Raw genomic sequence first — 17447 nt, forward strand, 5'->3', positions numbered from 1 at the left:
AACGTGACGACCGTTATCTTTCCCTTCCACTCCGAGTTGCGCTGTATTCGTGCTTCGTAGAAGATGACCTACTGATGATGAATACTCCGCTATGGATTTTGTGAATGATCAAGTTTGTCCTGAACGCAGTTACTTTCCATATATATATATATATATATAAATAATCAAACGACCGTTATCTTTCCCTTCCACTCCGAGTTCCGCTGTATTTGTGCTTTGTAGAAGATGACCTACTGATGATGAATACTCCGCTATGGATTTTCTGAATGATCAAGTTTGTCCTGAACACAGTTACTTTCCATATATATATATATATATATATATATATATATATATATATATATATATATATATATATATTTTCCTTATGTCTCTAACTTTTGCTTGAATTGACCTTTCGGGTTTTCGATCCACCGAGACGCTTTTTTTTTTTGCCTAAGTCGCTCTTTGCGAGTTTTCAACTTAGCGAGCTGTTCTTTTAATTATTTAGGCGAAGTATTTCTTGACTGCGTCGATGTTCACAGGACGGGTGAATTCTTCTCCATCCATAGTCATGAGTATTAAGGCTCCTCCTAAGAAAGCTCTCTTGACCACGTATGGGCCGTCATAATTGGGAGTCCATTTCCCTCTCGAATTTGTGAGAAAAGATTGAACCTTTTTTAGTACAAGGTCTCCTTCTTTGATTGTGCGAGGTTGAACCTTTTTGTCGAAAGCTTTCTTCATTCTTTGTTGATATAGCTGTTAATGGCATAAAGCTGTCATGCACTTTTCTTCGATTAAGTTCAACTCATAGAATCTATTTTGACACCACTCGGCTTCTGTTAATTTTGCCTCCATCAAGACTCTCATTGATGGGATCTCAACCTATATGGGTAGGACTGCTTCCATGCCATATACAAGGGAGAAAGGAGTTGCTCCAGTCGAAGTACGTACAAATGTACAGTAACCATGAAGAGCAAACAGGAGCATTTCTTGTCAATCTTTGTAAGTGATGACCATCTTCTGAATAATTTTCTTGATGTTTTTGTTAGCTGCTTCTACAACTCCATTCATCTTTGGTCTGTAAGGGGATGAGTTGTGATGTTCAATCTTGAATTCTTCACAAAGCTCCTTCATCATTTTGTTGTTCAAATTTGACCCATTGTCAGTGATTATCTTTCTAGGAATGCCGTAGCGACAGATGATGTGATTTTTGATAAACCTGACGACAACTTGTCTTGTAACGTTTGTATATGAAGCTGCTTCAACCCACTTGGTGAAATAGTCTATGGCTACCAAGATGAAGCGATGTCCGTTGGATGCTTTTGGCTCGATCATTCCAATCATGTCCATTCCCCACATGGAGAAAGGCCAAGGGGAAGAGAGTATATTGAGAAGAGATGGTGGCACGTGAATTCTATCGGCGTAGATCTGACATTTTTGACATCTCTTTGCATACTAGTAGCAATCTGACTCCATCGTCAGCCAATAATATCCCGCTCTTAGTATTTTCCTTTTCATGGTGTGTCCATTGGTGTGAGTACCAAAAGAACCTCCATGTATTTCTCTCATGAGTGTTTCTGCTTCGTTTCTGTCAACGCATCTGAGCACAACCATGTCGAAATTTCTCTTGTACAGAACATCTTCATTCAGGAAGAATCTACCGGATAACTTTCTCAAAGTCTTTCTATCTTTCTTTGATGCCCCAAGAGGGTACTCTTGCCTTTGAAGAATGTTTTTGATGTCGTGATACCACGGTTTGTCGTCGATGATTGCTTCTACTGTGAAAACATGAGCGGACCTATCTAGGCGCATAACATCGATCTGAGGAATGTCATTCCAATTATTTGTCCTAATCATGGAAGAGAGTGTGGCTAATGCATCAGCCAAGTTGTTTTCTTCACGAGGAATGTGATGAAAATCTACCCTGTCGAAGAATGGTAATAATCTTCTCGCGTAGTCTTTGTAAGGGATTAGCCCAGGTGGGCGTGTTTCCCATTCTCCTTTGATTTGATTGATGACCAAAGCAAAATCTCCGTATACATCCAAGTGTTTGATTCTTAGATCCACGACTTCTTCGAGACCCATGATGCAAGCTTCATATTCGGTCTCATTGTTTGTGCATTTGAAAGTTAATCTGGCGGTAAATGGAATGTGGGTACCTCGAGGGGTAACAATGATTGCCCCAATTCCTCGTCTATAAGCATTGACAGCTCCGTCAAAGATTAAGCCCTATTGGGATCCTATCTCAGGTCCTTCGTCTGGTAGTGGCTCGTCGTAATCTTTCATCTTGAGGTACATGACGTCCTCGTCTGGAAAGTCAAAACTGGTTGATTCATGACCATTGAGTGGGTCGTGAGCCAGGTGCTCATCCAGGATACTTCATTTCATGGCTTTCTGTGCGTGATACTCAATGTCATATTCTGATAACAACATCTGTCAACGGGAAATTCTCCCAGTTAAGGCAGGCTTCTCAAAGATGTACTTGATTGGATCCATATGGGAGATCAATCGAGTAGTATGTCGAATCATGTACTGGCGGAGACGTTTGGCAGCCCAGGCCAAAGCACAACAGATCTTCTCGAGCATGGAGTAGCGGGATTCACAGTCAATGAATTTTTTGCTCAGGTAGTAGATGGCATGCTCTTTTCTTCTCGTCTCGTGTTGCTGTCCAAGGACACACCCCATGGAATCTTCTAAGACGGTTAAGTACATTATCAAAGGTCTTCCTTCCACTAGAGGAGACAAGATGGGTGGTTCGAGCAGATATTCCTTAATGCTGTCAAACGCTTTCTGACAATCGTTTGTCCAGATGCAACTTTGATTTTTTTGTAGAAGTTTGACAATTGGAGCACAAGTTGCAGTCATGAGATATATGAATCTCGAGATGTAATTCAGACGTCCAAGAAATTCTCTAACTTGTTTCTCGGTTCTGGGTGAAGGCATTTCTTGAATTTCCTTGACTTTGTCTGGATCCACTTCAATTCCTCGTTTGCTGACGATGAAACCAAGGAGTTTTCCTGATTATACACCAAAGGTACACTTGTTGGGATTCAGGCAAAGCTGGAACTTCAGTAAGCGTTGAAATAACTTTTTCAGATTCTGTATGTGATCTTCCTCATTTTCTGATTTGGCAATCATGTCATCCACATAAACTTCCACTTCCTTATGCATCATGTCATGAAAAAGTGTAGTCATGGCTCTTTGATATGTTGCCCCTGCGTTCTTTAGTCCAAAAGGCATAACGCGGTAGCAGAACGTTCCCCAGGGGGTGATGAAAGCTGTTTTCTCCATGTCTTCAGGTGCCATCTTGATTTGGTTGTATCCCAAAAATCCGTCCATGAAGGAGAAAACTTTGGATTTTGCTGTAGTGTCAACCAATATGTCAATATGTGGTAGAGGAAAGTCATCCTTAGGGCTAGCTTTGTTCAAATCTCTGTAGTCGACGCACATGCGGACTTTTTCGTGTTTCTTAGGAACGGGAACAATGTTAGCTAACCACTGAGGGTATTCTGAAGTGACGAGGAAACCAACGTTGATTTGCTTTTGAATTTCCTCTTTGATTTTCATGGCCATTTCCGAATGAGTTCTTCTCAATTTTTGCTTGACCGAAGGGCATTTGGGTTTCAATGGTAAGTGATGCTCCACTATACTAGAATCCAACCCTGGCATATCCTGATAGGACCAAGCGAAGACATCTGAGAATTCTTTGAGTAGCTGAACCAAACTCTCTATGATCTCTGAACTGAGCGAAGCTCCAATCTTAACCTCTTTTTTGTGTTAGACGCTGGCCTTAGGATCTAGAGGGGGGGTGAATAGATCGTTCACAGTTTTACGGATTTAAACAACTTTTCAGCGGAAGTGATTCTGAATCGACTCGCGTCTATTCCGAACCACTATCGAAACGATTATATATATGTTTAAAAACCAGTCAAAGACTTGAGGTAAATGATAAGAGTATATGTTGCAGAATCAAAGCGTTGCTCTTATTGAAAATCAGATTAACTTTTTGTATGATGGACAATGTTTGCAATGCAGTAAGAGTGATAGAAACAAATATACAAACACTTGGTGATAATGATCAAATTGAAGGTAATTCAATGTGTGGTGGATTGTGATGTTTATGTAAGTTCTTAATTTACAATCTTAACACTCGAATCGTTGATCAATTTGCTATTATAACCAAATATGAACAGAATGTAAATGAAAAAGTAAAAGCGACAAGAACACGATATTTGTTTAGGCAGTTCGTCGATCGTCCTCGCTAAGACTACGTCTGCCCCCAATTCCAAATTGAAATTGGGTAATCTTTCATTAATGTTGAAAGTAGTATATACAAAGAAGATAACAAAGCGATAAACGATAAACCAATTATGTCGATCCTTTGAATCTTCTTCCCCCTTAATCTTGAGCAAGATCAAGGTTATCCAAGAGCTTCACTTTGATTCCCTTCTGCAGTGTCTTGATTCCTTGAACTCCCCGTTCCTCAATCGTTACACTCAGCCGAATCCTCAATGAACGCCTCTTGATAAAAACCCCCAAGAACCACCCGTCGTGGAGGACAAAACCCGCAGATTTTATTCACCAACAAACCCCACAAACCTTCACCCACTAGGAATCTTCAATTCCGTTCCATGGACGTTATCGAACTCATCACTAACCCGCAACGCAAGAATGATTATGTGTAATTGTGTTGGAGATGATGAAGAACGAAGATGAGAAGCGTTTGTGTATCTTTCAGTCGTTGGTGTTGTCTTGAATAATTGAACCTTTGACAATATATATGATAGCTTAACAGTTGGAGATGAGAGAAACAAAATTTTTGGCATTCTTGATCAGTTAGGTCGACCTCTTGTAGTGCTTAGGTCGACCTAGCAGAGCTTGCAGAATTTTGCTCCCAGTTAGGTCGACCTGTTTAAGGATTAGGTCGACCAGAATCTTCTTCAAATGCATTCTGGGGACATTTTCTCAGATTAGGTCGACCTAGTTGTTGTGTAGGTCGACCTAGCAGAGGTATATGGATTTTTCTTCATTTTAGGTCGACCTAGGTTGACAGTAGGTCGACCTAACTGCTGCTTTTCTGCATTCTTCTTGTTTTGCTTGTGTTGAGTCAACCTATAAGCATAATAGATCATCCTGTACTATCATGAGTGATCAATGCTTGCTTTTCTTTGAGTTTTCTGCTTCCGCCTTGTTGTTTGAATGCTTATTTGAGTTTGCCATGAATCAAAAACATCTTTGAGTGTAATCTTGTTTTCACATACTCCCCCTTTTTGATGATGGCAAACCATTCGTCGAAGCTTTGGTGATAAGTGATAAGGACTCACCAAAGCTCCCCCGTACATTCAGCATCTATCTCTCAACCAAGCAATCTCTTCACAAAGCTCCCCCGTACACTCAGCATCTATTGCATCTATCTCCCCCTTTGACAACATCAAAAAGAGAAACAAAGAGACAGAATAGGAGAGTAACAAGAGAAATATAAAGAAGATATCGGCATTCATAGTAATAGATAACATGTAGATATTGAACCAATAAGAGCCAATCATGGTTTAAAGAAACACCACAACATACATAGTAGTCCAAGAGATTTATAGAAAATAACACAAAAAGTACTACATCATATAGAATTTTAACATAATGCTTAATGAAATGAAATGCAATGAAATGATGATATGATGAAGAATCCATCCTAACGCCTGCCCCTTCTTCCTCTTCCTCTTTGAAATGTGTGAGGCCGATCTTCTTTAACTTGTTCCAACAGATCCAGCACAGACATGTTAAGAGTGTTGAAGCTTTGACTTATGTTTGCATGACGATGCAATGCCGTTTCCTCAAACTGATTCTGTCTTAGAGTAGAGTTGGAGGCAAAAGTCTCAAAATCGCTTTTGTGGTCTTGAACCAAACTATATAGCGATTGATATTGACGTTGTTGTTCATCATACCTATCTTGTTGAAGCTGCTGCATGGTTTGGAACTGAAGCTGCTGTGTTTCGAAATGTTGTTGTTGTTGGAGTTGCATAGCTTCAAGCATGGAGATGATGTTGGACTGATCAGGAGGGGGTGGAGCCTTGTATCCCCAAGGAATTTCTTCCTCTTGAGGAGGTACATATTGCCAATTTGAATCCATGTCATTTGCTGCATCTTCCATGTTGTGATCCTCATCATTGGCAATTTCATGATCATTGTCTTCTTCTTCATTCTCAGGAATATGACCAAATTCCGTAGGATCATCGTAATTGTAGATTACTTTTCCCGACCCTTTTTGAATGAGATAATAGGTTTTCCTACTTGGATCCCAATGATATCCCATGAGGGTTAAGGTTGTTTGAGAGAAATCTTGATTCTGTTTCAAGTGAATGTACGGCAATCCATCAAGATTCATGCCAAAGTGGTTCACAATAGTTTGAATAATCGAACCATAACATAAAGTCGTAGTCTTTTGCTTTATTTCCTCAAACTTAGCAGTTAGAAAGTGTGGCCAATGCACACGAGTTCTGTTTTGAATCAGATACATTAACACCACTTCGTTACGTTCAATCCTTGAAAATCCCCCTGCTCGTGGTCGGATTACCCTTGAGATGATCCAGTTGAGAATCCTAGGATCTTTTCTTAGATGTCCAGCTGTGATTGATTCATTTTGCTTGTCAAGAACAGCAGGATCTTTGAGAATGGATTTCATATAGGCGACATGATCATAATTTCCCGGAATGTCACCGTCTTCAATGCGAACTTCATCTCCCAAAAGTGTAAGCCCGAATATACTTATCCATGCCCGTTTGTCGACAATATGGGATCTTGACCCCATTTTAAATCTGAAATTACAGCCCTCCTCTCTTGTGAAACCAGCATAGAATGCCCTAATTGTATTCTCACAATACGGTGTAGCACATTCCAAAAGTGTATGAATATTTTGATGTTGAACCAAATCGACAACATTTGGAATATGCATGTGCTTGGCAACATGTTGATTATAGATATATTGTTTGACAACCTTCCTTTTCATTTGCCACTTTTCAAAATTATCTTTGCAATCCGGATGAACAAGAGTTAAAGCACTTATCGGTTGAGAAGATGAACTTGATGCAATTTCCTTTCCCTTTCTTGATTTTGGAGCCATTCTTGCTAGTGATTTTGTGTGAGAGGGATGATTTTTGGACAATTTTGAGTTTGAGGAATTAGGGTTAGCCGTGCCAAATGTGATGAGAATGAGAGGGAATGAAAGAATGGAATGTTTTGAATGAATGAGAATGGGTCGGGTCGACCTAACAGACCCAAATCTGGAAAAATGACAACAGTAGGTCGACCTAAAGTGAGGCTGGGTCGACCTAACAGAAGTAACATAAAAAATGACCAATTTAGGTCGACCTAAATTATGAGTAGGTCGACGCAACTGGACCTTTTTAGTTTCTGTAAAGAAAATTCTTCTGTAGGTCGACTCAAATACAGAGTAGGTCGACCTAAGTTTCCTTAAATGATGAAAATGCCTTAGAAATGTTTCTATATGATGTATTTTTGTTTTGTCATTTGCTTGAATGCCCAAACATTGTATGTTATGAATGAAAATGATGAACACATATACATATGTAATTGAGAAGAGTAGATAAGAACACATGAAGTCACTATAAGCATGTTAATTGATAGCATATTATAGCATCAATAAAATTTTTGGAAGTGAACAATAAACATGTTACCGCTTTCTCAATATGTAGTTGTTTTGTCATCATTGTGTGGAGTCTTCTTGTTAGTGTGCCGTACTCCTAGATTTGATGATGAATTGTTTTGATGGAATGTTTCACAGCTTGATTTGCTTGATTTTTGCGAAAAACTCATCTAGTATCGATTACTTGATGTTCTCCCGGATGCGGGACATGGTCCCAAACAATATTCTGCTAAGAATAGGTTTAAAATCTCTTTGCAATGCAACTTGCCAATTTGCACATCAAGTAATGCGTCCTTTGTGTTTTTCGGGTTAACTGTATTTGTGATGTATCTTATACATTTGTGATGGCCAGGTCACCTACATTTCCTCTGCCAAGTATGGCTCCCCGATTGTTATCTCCATAGGTGAAATACCCCTTTTTCTTTGCTTGAAACTCAACGAAAAGAGATAGGTCTCCAGTCATGTGTCTTGAACATCCGCTATCAAGGAACCACAACCTTTCGGCAATGTCAAGACACTTTTCCTGCAAGATTAATTTAAAGTGGAAGGTCCCCAATCTTCATTGGGTCCTGGATGGTGAGTACACAATTTGTTGCACTTAGGCAACCATTGAAATACTCCTTTAGGAACTAAAATACTCCTAAATTTGCATTTTTCAATGGTATGTCCCTTTTTGCAACAATAATGACAGGTAATATGATGAGAATATGGAGTTTTGCTAGTTGATACTTTTGGTACAAAAGTGTATTTACTATATAAAGGAGTATACGATCTTTTGAACTTGTTTGGATCAACCGCAAAAGTCACTTTTGGTTGTAGAGCCTTGTCTAACTTGGCTTTTAGATCTCTTACTTCTTTTTGCCAAATGTGACATGTCTCACATCCAAACCATGATGTAGGATCTATTTCAACTTTATCCTTTTGAATGTCTAGCATAGATTGTTTTAAAGCTTCCATATCCTTTTCGGTTTTCTCAACTTTTGATTCAAGATATGAAAATATTTTCTTATTTGAGGCCAAAAGTTTGAAAGCTTTAATTGCATCTCTATTTAATTCTTCAAAAGCAAGTTTTAGTTGAGAATGAGATACCTTATCTACGAGTTCAGGTTTAAGATGACTTACAGCTTTCTTTTTCTTGTTTTGATGAGCCATGAAACATAGGTTTGCAGATTCTTCTTCATCGCTTGATGAGCTTTCACTAGATGAATCACTTTCCCATGCTATGTAGGCTCTTTTAGATTTGTTATGACCTTTGCTTTGGTTCTTCTCCTTTTCTTTCTTAAGGTATGGACAATCCGGTTTGTAGTGACCTGCTTTCCCACAATTGAAGCAAAGACCTTTGATTTTTTCCTTGTTGTCGTCATCTTGTTTGAACATGTTTGATTGCTTTCTATAGTTGATCAAGCCTTTGTCAGAATGTTTTGCTCCATTTTTCTTTAGATATTTGTTATATCTTCGCACAAACAGTCCCATTTCCTCATCATCGGAGTCTTCGTCATCACTTGTGTCACTATCCTTTGGCTCTCGTTTTGAGGTCTTGGAGCTCGAAGCTTTTAGAGCTATTGACTTCTTCTCTACCTCTTTCTCCATGTTCTTTTCTTTCTTTGTCCTTTTCTCATGCATGTCAAGGCATTTAAGGTGTTGTTCATGTTCCTCTAGTTTACCAAATAGAGTTGTGATGTCTAAAGTGTTTAGATCATTTGCTTCCTTTATTGCTGTAACTTTAGGTTGCCATTCTCTGTTCAAACATCTTAATATTTTGTTAGTAGCAACTGCATTGGAAACAGGTCTATCAAGAGAATTTAACCGATTTTTCAGATGAACGAATCTCTTCTGCATGTTTTCGATGGATTCACCATCTTCCATGTGGAAGAGTTCGAACTCTTGAGTTAACGTATTGATCCTAGCTAGTTTGACATCATCCGTTCCCTCGTGGGCAACTTGCAATGTGTCCCACATAGCTTTAGCTGATCTACAATGGGAAACGCGATAGTATTCATCAACTCCTAGAGCTGAGATTAGAATGTTTCTCGCTTTCCAATCGTATGCATATCTCTTTTCATCTTCAGCATCCCAAGTATTTTCTGGTTTTGGAACAACTGCACCAGCTGCATTTGTCATGGTGATCTGAAAGGGACCATTGACAATAGCTGTCCAGATGTTCCTATCAATTGCATTGATGTGGACACACATACAATCCTTCCAATAGCCATAGTTTTCACCGTTGAAAACTGGAGCTCTATTGTGAGCCCCTTTAGGTCCGGAAGCCATCTTTCCAATAAGTGTTTCACGTAGCACGGAATAAACCAGACTCTCTATGATCTCTGAACTGAGCGAAGCTCCAATCTTAACCTCTTTTTTGTGTTAGACGCTGGCCTTAGGATCTAGAGGGGGGGTGAATAGATCGTTCACAGTTTTACGGATTTAAACGACTTTTCAGCGGAAGTGATTCTGAATCGACTCGCGTCTATTCCGAACCACTATCGAAACGATTATATATGTGTTTAAAAACCAGTCAAAGACTTGAGGTAAATGATAAGAGTATATGTTGCAGAATCAAAGCGTTGCTCTTATTGAAAATCAGATTAACTTTTTGTATGATGGACAATGTTTGCAATGCAGTAAGAGTAATAGAAACAAATATACAAACACTTGGTGATAATGATCAAATTGAAGGTAATTCAATGTGTGGTGGATTGTGATGTTTATGTAAGTTCTTAATTCACAATCTTAACACTCGAATCGTTGATCAATTTGCTATTATAACCAAATATGAACAGAATGTAAATGAAAAAGTAAAAGCGACAAGAACACGATATTTGTTTAGGCAGTTCGTCGATCGTCCTCGCTACGACTACGTCTGCCCCCAATTCCAAATTGAAATTGGGTAATCTTTCATTAATGTTGAAAGTAGTATATACAAAGAAGATAACAAAGCGATAAACGATAAACCAATTATGTCGATCCTTTGAATCTTCTTCCCCCTTAATCTTGAGCAAGATCAAGGTTATCCAAGAGCTTCACTTTGATTCCCTTCTGCAGTGTCTTGATTCCTTGAACTCCCCGTTCCTCAATCGTTACACTCAGCCGAATCCTCAATGAACGCCTCTTGATAAAAACCCCCAAGAACCACCCGTCGTGGAGGACAAAACCCGCAGATTTTATTCACCAACAAACCCCACAAACCTTGACCCACTAGGAATCTTCAATTCCGTTCCATGGACGTTATCGAACTCATCACTAACCCGCAACGCAAGAATGATTATGTGTAATTGTGTTGGAGATGATGAAGAACGAAGATGAGAAGCGTTTGTGTATCTTTCAGTCGTTGGTGTTGTCTTGAATAATTGAACCTTTGACAATATATATGATAGCTTAACAGTTGGAGATGAGAGAAACAGAATTTTTGGCATTCTTGATCAGTTAGGTCGACCTCTTGTAGTGCTTAGGTCGACCTACCAGAGCTTGCAGAATTTTGCTCCCAGTTAGGTCGACCTGTTTAAGGATTAGGTCGACCAGAATCTTCTTCAAATGCATTCTGGGGACATTTTCTCAGATTAGGTCGACCTAGTTGTTGTGTAGGTCGACCTAGCAGAGGTATATGGATTTTTCTTCATTTTAGGTCGACCTAGGTTGACAGTAGGTCGACCTAACTGCTGCTTTTCTGCATTCTTCTTGTTTTGCTTGTGTTGAGTCAACCTATAAGCATAATAGATCATCCTGTACTATCATGAGTGATCAATGCTTGCTTTTCTTTGAGTTTTCTGCTTCCGCCTTGTTGTTTGAATGCTTATGTGAGTTTGCCATGAATCAAAAACATCTTTGAGTGTAATCTTGTTTTCACATTTTGTTTCCATCGGAACCAACGTTAATGATCTCTAGAGGCTCATTGTATGGCTGAATGGCCTCTTCCCTTTGTTGAAGTAACCGTGAAATTTCTTTTGATATTTCTTCGTCTTCTTCTTCCTCTGCCTCGAATACAGGAAACCCAAAGCTTGGAGAATTCATAAGATCGCATGTTTCAACGGGGTGTTTTATGATTAATCTGCATATGTGTGATGAGTTTTGTTTAGACAACGAGGGAAGACTCGGTGTATGCAGTTAATGGAATGTTTTGATGTTTTTAGGGTGTTTTTTTAGGATTACCAACTTCCGAAAAAAGAAAAGGGAAAAACTAACGAAGGAACAAAATGACATTTTTATTTATCGACAGTCACTTCTTGAAACAAAGACCCTATAAAACAGAACTCTATTGCTTTGGGCGAAGCAAAGAGGGACATTTTCCTAAGAAATAGTAAAATGCAAATCCCTATGAAGCATCTCTTCACCCTGGGCTATGGTGAGAGGACAAAATAATGGTGAAAGTTCCTACTTAGGAGTGCGAACAACAGTTGAAACTTCAACAACTGTCCAATAGTGGCGAACCCCATTGTGCACTAGGTAATATGGCACCTTAGGCTTAAGTTGGTCTGTGGTAGGTCTTGATTTAACAACCACTGTCTTTGCAACACTCAGACGATCTTCTTCTACTTCGGCAGACTAAGCAGTGTGAGCATACCCATTTCCAAGTGGAGTATGTCAGTTTTTCTTTTGAGGAAACTTCCAATCTTCTGAATGGAGTGACTCTTTGTCGGAGACACTTTCGAGATCATCCTCTTCTTTATTTTGGTCTTGCTCTTCTCCCAAGATGGCATTAACTAGGTATGTGAACTCTAAATTCGTAGTCTCTGTGGGTGACTTAAGGATATAATCCTCAATGATGACTTCACCAATTGATGATGATGAATAGAAAGGTTTGTATATCTCTTTTGGCTGAGTAAGGTATTCATGATCAATGTTCCATCCAGTTGGAACAATGCCTTCAATAGAGATTTTTGAACTTTTAGGAGCGGAATATTTCACCATGTAGTCGAATTTTCCGCTTGGTTCTCCTAATGTATCCCAGGTTTCTTCGGGGATAGGAGGAACTTTTTCTAATGAACCATGACTTCTGGTGGTGAAGTTGTTAGTAACTTCATCACTGCTTGGTTGAGTCTTACTTTCAGATCCTTTAGTTGGATAACAGCAAGGTGAATCAGACTCTGATAGGGATATGTATCCTGCCTCGAGAAGGTAGGACATACATTCCACTTCTAAATTCTCATCGGTGTTTTCTATACCGATGGTATTGACTGTTTGTTGAACAGGTTGAAGAAAACCTCCACTGTGGAAAGTTTCTTGAATTGGGAGAACTACCTCAATCCCTGGAATAGCTTTTGATGATGTTGGAAAGAAACCAACCCCTGTTCTATTTTTGTTGTTGGTAGGAATCTCAAAATGCCCCCAACCACTGGTAGTGCCATCCTTTACAACTTGGATTGCATCCTTGTAGGAAGAAATAGATGCTGCTTTCTCCTTATCCAAGGAAAGTGCCTGGAATTTAGTTCCAGCGACTTCTTTTGGTTCTATGTCGGAGAATGATGACAGGTTGCTGACGATCAGAGCTCGTTCTCCACATACGGTTACCAATTTGTCATTTCTTATGAACTTCAGTTTCTGATGAAATGTTGAAGTGATTGCCCCAGCCTCATGAATCCATGGGCTACCTAGCAAACAACTGTATTGTGCCGGGATATCCATAACTTGGAAAGTGATTTTGAACGTCTGAGGTCCAATAGTTATGGGAAGATCTACTTCTCCAAAAACTGACTTCCTTGATCCATCAAATGCTTTGACGATGACGTGACTGTCCCTTAGAGGGTAATCCTTGAAGGATAATCTTGACAATGTTGATTTGGGCATGTCGTTGAGAGAGGATCCATTATCTATTAGGACTCTTGTGACTATATCATTCATGCAGCCAACTGAGATGTGAAGTGGAAGGTTATGGTCCACTCCTTCTTCAGGAAGATCTTCGTCACAAAAACTAAGGTTAGTTCCTGCAGAAATGTTGGCAATGATGTTGTTGAATTGCCCCACGGTAACACCAGGTTCTACGAAAGCTTGTTCCAAAACATTCTGTAGAGCTTCCCTATGAGCCTCAAAACTCAATAGCAGGAAGAGAACAAATATCCTAGACGGAGTATGTAGCAACTGGTCTACAATGTTGTATTCACTCCTCTGGATTAATTTCAAGATCTCATCATTTTCTTTCGTTTGAATAGCATTGGTAGGATGATTGTCTTGCTTATGTGGTGCTTCTTCCGAAAGTTTATCCACATTTTCTATTGTTCTGTTGAAGACTCGTCCACTTCGGGTGACTCGACTAACGTCAGCAATGTTGACAACAGACGGTAATGGTATTTCCTTACCATTTTCAATGAATGTAGCGTTATACTTGTATGGTATAGCCTTGATGGACTCATAAGGTACAAGACTTGGTAAGTAGACGACTAATGGAGCAATTTCTGTCTTCATGCTGTCATACTTGACTTGCATTGGTTCAACTTGATTAATTTGAGGAGATACGGTAAAGACTTCGTCATCTTCTCTGTTGGCAAGAACTGTAATGGTATTGTCATCCATTAGTTTCTGAATTTCGTTGCGAACATGCAAATATCCTCGTGAATTTCTTCGACAGATTCTGCATCTACTGTAAGGATGGAAATCCATTCCAAAGTAGGCAAGTCCATTTAAAGTCTCATGGAACCTGACTACCGATCCTTCGAGATCTTCAACTTTGTAGATCTTGTATTCTCATGGACATCCTTGAACCATGTTGATGTCGTACTCAGTTTTGACTCGAATGTGTTGAATCCATCCTAATTCCATTTGTTCTTGTAATGCAGCTTGAACTACAGCACATTCCTGATTATTCTTTGGAAAAATTTCACATGTGAAGTATTTGTGAGGCGGCACGTGGCTGTACCCAGCTTGTCTAGCATGCATTTTGACGAGATTCTCCCCTATCTGACGGATGTCGTAGATTTGAATGACATTGGGGTGTTGATCTATCAGATTTACTGAAGCTTCTTTGTGATGCGACAAAGGATTTGCTTGGACGTTAGGAGTAGTATCTTTGGAGGATAACATTCCACTCTTCACTAATCTTTGAACGTCGATCTTGAAATGGAGACAACTCTCAATGTTGTGACCTGGTGCCCCCTGATGATAGGGACAAGATTGGTCCGCCTTGAACCAATGTGATGATTCATTTGCAGTGTTTGGAGGACTCTTTGTCTGAATGAGTCCTTTCGCCAATAGTGTTAGAAACAATTCCGCATACAGCATTGGTACGAGATCAAAAGGAGGATACCTGTGTGTCCGATTGTTGTTGAAATTTGGAGGTCGAACCTGCTGCTGAGGTTGTTGTGACCTTTGTTGAAATGGTTGTTGCGAAACTTGAGGTTGATAAGCTGGCGTTGAGTTAACAACCGGATTTATTGTAGCAACTTGAGATTGAAACCTCTTTCTAGCTTTGTACAAGACATTGCTGACATCTTGATCCTTTTTCTTATGGAAAGAACTTCCGTACTTTCTAGGACCAATAGAAGATTCTGGTTCTTTGTTCAAGCGTCCCTCTCACACTGCTTCTTCTAAACGTACGCCCATGTTTACCATCTCGGTAAAGTCACTTGGGGCACTAGCGACCATTTGTCCGTAGTAGAATGGACTCAAAGTCTTGAGATAGATTTTTTTTCATTTCTTTCTCTTCAAGTGGAGGACAAATTTGAGCAGCAACTTCACGCCATCTCTGAGCGTATTCCTTGAAGTTTTCTATATCCTTTTGAGTCATGGGTCGGAGTTAATCTCTGTCGGGAGCCATATCCAGATTGTACTTATTTTGACGAAGGCCTCTCCGAAGTCTCGAAAAGTACGAATCTCTGAACTGTCCAAGTTCATGTACCATTTAAGTGCAGCACCAGTCAGTTATCTTGAAAATAATGAATGAGCAATTGTTGATTATCAGTCTGAGTTGACATCCTTCGAGCGTACATCACGAGGTGACTTTGTGGGCATGTATTTCCTTTGTACTTCTCAAAATCTGGTACTTTGAATTTGCGAGGAATCTTAACATTTGGAACCAGACAGAGGTCTGCAGCATTTTTTCCAAATAGATCTTGTCCTCGGAGAGTCTTGAGTTCCTTCTTCATTTGCAGAAACTGTTCCTGGAACTCATCCAATCTTTCATACACGCCAGCGCCCTCACTGGGAGCGTGATGATATACTTGTCCGCTTGGTGGAGGGAAAGTATGCACAAATGGTCGTGGAGAAGCCATGACAGCAGATCTTGGAATCTCAGCATTCTGTTATGCATAACCCATTGTCGTTGCTCTTTGAACTTCAATTTCCAGAGGTCTGTAACCCTCCGGTGGATGCATATCCATTATAGCTCTTAGAACTTCAAAAACTGGGGGTATGTACCCATCTGGAATAAAGTTATACGGCATGCCCCAAGGTCGGTTGGGAGGCATGGTATATTGAGGAATAGGAGTAGAAACAATCTCAGAAACCACAATCATTTGTGGTTCTCCTGGCGTTGGTTGATTTTGTGCAACCACCAGGGCTTCTACCATGACGTTAAGCCTTTCAACAGATTCTTTGAGAGTAGTAACCTCTTCTCGGAGTTCTCCATTATCTTGCTCTAAATCGTCCATTCTTTTCTTGCGACTTGAATGAGTGTTGTATGAATGAGACAACTTGAATGCCTTTGTTCACCTCCTTCTCCTCCTCTCTTTCTGGAGAAAGGAAAGTGACGATTAGATCCGCGACAATTCTCGTGTCGGTGCGTACGACTAAAGCGATGCATGATGTTCAATTAAGTTAATATTTTTCAAGTAAACACCATAATTACGTTATGAAACATCATACTTTTTATTGATTAAGCGAAAACGCCATTTTTACACACTTTGAAAAAGGGAAATACAGAGAAACAGAGAGAAAGGACTCTAAAACTTTGACGAAGAGCCGACTTCACGTTCTAACATTTTCTTCTGTTTCTTGAGCTGAGCGTTCTCTGACGTAAGTTGATCGATGATCCAGGAAGCAGGAGGGATATGATGAGAAAGTGACGATTGTGTCATTTGTCGATCGAGTACTTCAAGTAACTCATCCTTCCTTCTTAGGATGTTCTGAATCTCAACATTTTCCGTGTTGACGATTCGATACTTGTTTCTCCAAGCATTCCTTTCTTCACACACTTTATTTAATGCTGCTTGTAGTTTTTCAACATCGGTGGAGAAAAGGAATATTGGTTCCCTTAGGGGAATAGGTTCTTGATGCTGATATGGCATCCTGAGCTTGAATGCCCTGACGCGTACCCATTGAAGGTAAGGATCCAGGGAGATGCAAAGATGTTTTCCTAACAATCTTGTCCCTTTTGTGTGAACAAGACACCAGGCTTGGACAATTTCCTTCTTCAGCATGTTACCGTCATCGTCGATGTTCTTGAAGACCAGACCCTCCAATTGAATACTACTTGGTATATTTTTCATGGGATAGCCGTATTGACGACGGGCTAAAGCTGGATTATAACTGATTCCTCCCTTAGTTCCAATAAGGGGTACGTTGGGATAACTTCCACAACTTGAGATGATCTTGGTTTCGTTGTTGTCAGGACTACACCAATCAATGTCCGAATGAGTGAGAGACATGATTTTCTGTGACCGGTGAAGGACATCCCTCATGTTCCAGAAAGTGCTAGACTTTGGCAGGTGCGAGACGAACCATTCGTATAACAACGGTGCGCAGCATGTGATTAATCCTCATCGCTACAGGTTTCTTGAATGCACAGAGTGATAAGCATCCGCAAGCAAGGTTGGAACTGGATTTCCAATTAAGAAGATCTTAATTGCGTTCATGTCAACGAAATTGTCAATGTTAGGAA

Source organism: Vicia villosa, unplaced genomic scaffold (genome assembly GCF_029867415.1).
Source record: "Vicia villosa cultivar HV-30 ecotype Madison, WI unplaced genomic scaffold, Vvil1.0 ctg.004541F_1_1, whole genome shotgun sequence".
Lineage (NCBI taxonomy): Eukaryota > Viridiplantae > Streptophyta > Magnoliopsida > Fabales > Fabaceae > Vicia > Vicia villosa.